At 36.1% G+C, this 2,213-nt stretch overlaps 1 protein-coding gene across 4 annotated transcripts in view; it reads right to left on the bottom strand.

Moving 5' to 3' along the window:
* The window catches only part of rnf220a (ring finger protein 220a), a 160,133-nt gene that overhangs the window by 156,646 nt on the left and 1,274 nt on the right, over positions 1-2,213 (bottom strand). The gene's annotated exons all lie outside the window — the stretch shown is intronic.

Here is a 2,213-nt window from a genome sequence, read left to right as displayed (position 1 = left end):
GGGGGGGGGGGGGGGGGGACTAGAAAACGCTGACAAATAAATCATCTTTTGCTACTTTTCCTCTGTTCGCGACACGTTTCTTCCCTGTTCCCTTTTTTTTTCTTTTTTCTTTTTTTTTTTGGCGCCTGCAAATTATTCCTTTGGGCAAAGAGGAGAGAAAAAGAAAAAAGTTCAGGCCTGTAAAGCAAAAAAATAAAATATATAGAGATATTTTTTTTTTTAATCAGAGACTAGGATTTAAACAAGAAATCGACGCAAAAGCAAAAACATATCAAACGTAACACTAAAACTGAGTTCCCATTTTAATTAGAAAAAGAATATGTAAAATACTTGTTAAAAACATAAATCAAAGTGATTATTGATCCAACAGCTCCGAGGCCGGAGGTTTAAATTAGCCCTGAAAAGAGATAGCCTACATCTGGAAATAAACGATAAACTATTTTATAAACCTTGATGATTTAAAAATGCATATTTTTAAAATAATGAATGTCGATAAAATGTGGGAGACGAAGCGACTTTAACTGAACTAAACGGGCTGATGTAATCATGCAGGTGTGAAGATCAACTCGCAAAAATATCTGCAGGTCTTTTTAGCGCGAACGGCATCAATTCACAGCATTAGTCATAAATTTATTAAATAACTTATTTTAAATTTATTCAGAAATGTCTGTCTTCTTTAATACTATAACCATCAAGGACGTGCTTTCTAATAAACAACTTAATAAATACCTGGCAATGATTAAAATATTAGAGCTATTTGAATAAAAAATAAATTATATTAAAAATTTACAGTCCGAATTTGGATTTTTAGTTAAACACCGACAACATGTTTGTAAATTAAACTTGAAAATCGAATTTAAATAATTAATTGTTTGATTTTTTTTTCATTAGTAACACAAGATTTCATATAAAAAAAAGTGCATGAAGTTAAGATTTGTTTCTGTTAGTATAAATTAAGCACGAATCTAAATTAATGGGTCGGTATATGGAATTTGTTTTCATCGGATTACCTCTTATTGAATTCAAATCATCTAGAAAATAAAATAATTTGCATGCGCCAATTTAGGGAAGTCATTAGCCTATTAATGCTGATGGACGTAATTTGAAATTCGGTGACACTTCTTTTACTTTCCGTTTAAGGATAATTAATGCTTGTCGAAAAAAAAAATGAAAGAAAAAAACGTTTGTTAGACGTCAGAGCTGATCGTCAATAAAATCAATCAGAAGGACGCCGTGGCGATGGGAGCTGCTGAATGTTTTTGTTTTTAAAGCCATAATTCAATCATCTTCAGGCCACGAGTTAAATGACCCGCCTCGCGCGCACCTTTGCTCTTGGAGTGCCTTTTTACGCGCTATTTGTTGTTGGCACTGGGAGGACTTTTCAACTTTTCAACTCGGAAATGACTCCTAATAAGTCTTTTCCACACACACACTCCTAATTTTATTATCCCCTCTCGTGAAGTGTTGCGGATTTGTGCTCGTTCGTATGCAGGCGCGTGCGCGGCTGCTCACTTGTTGGCGTCCGCGCGTCCGGTTTTCTGTTAAATCTGGTGCCACGCCGGCGGGTAAAGGACGGAAAAGACGCAAGGGGAAAGTTTGTTTCTGATGAGGAGAAAGAAAGAGAAAAGTTTAGCCTCGGCGCCTCTTTTTGTACAGTCTGATCCTGATTCATCTGAAAAATTAAAAAAAAAAAAAAAACAAATACAAGTGAATTCAATTTTTAAAAGATATGAAAAAATTATTTGTCCTAATGAGGCACGGCAGAATGACGAAAGTGTAAATCAAAAGTGATTTTTCTTTTTTTATATAGCCGGAGCAGCAGCGGGACTTCACGCCTGAGTCTGTCCGTCTTTGGGCTCCCTGCTCCGGGTCATGAAGCAGGAGGCCCCACCACCACCACCACCCTCGGGACTCCCAGTGGAGGGGCCCCTGCTTATTTAAGAGGGATGATGTAAATTATAGTCACTCCCCAGTTAACAGGTGTTTCTCCACCGTCTTCTTCCCCTGAACGTGTGTGAGCGCACGCACGCGCTTGTTAAGCTTGAACCGCTCAAAAAAAAATTCCCAAGTCGCGTTGCTTTCTTGTCCTCTTTTTATCCACAGAGTCTTTATTGTATTGTTTTATTATTATTATTATTATTATTATTATTATTATTATTATTATTATTATTATTATTATTATTATTTTGTCTTCTTCCTCGCGCTGTAATCAA

This window comes from Kryptolebias marmoratus, linkage group LG20 (assembly GCF_001649575.2).
Source record: "Kryptolebias marmoratus isolate JLee-2015 linkage group LG20, ASM164957v2, whole genome shotgun sequence".
Taxonomy (NCBI): Eukaryota; Metazoa; Chordata; class Actinopteri; order Cyprinodontiformes; family Rivulidae; genus Kryptolebias; species Kryptolebias marmoratus.
The sequence above is the reverse complement of the archived record's forward strand: the minus strand, read 5'-3'. Positions and strand labels throughout refer to the sequence as shown.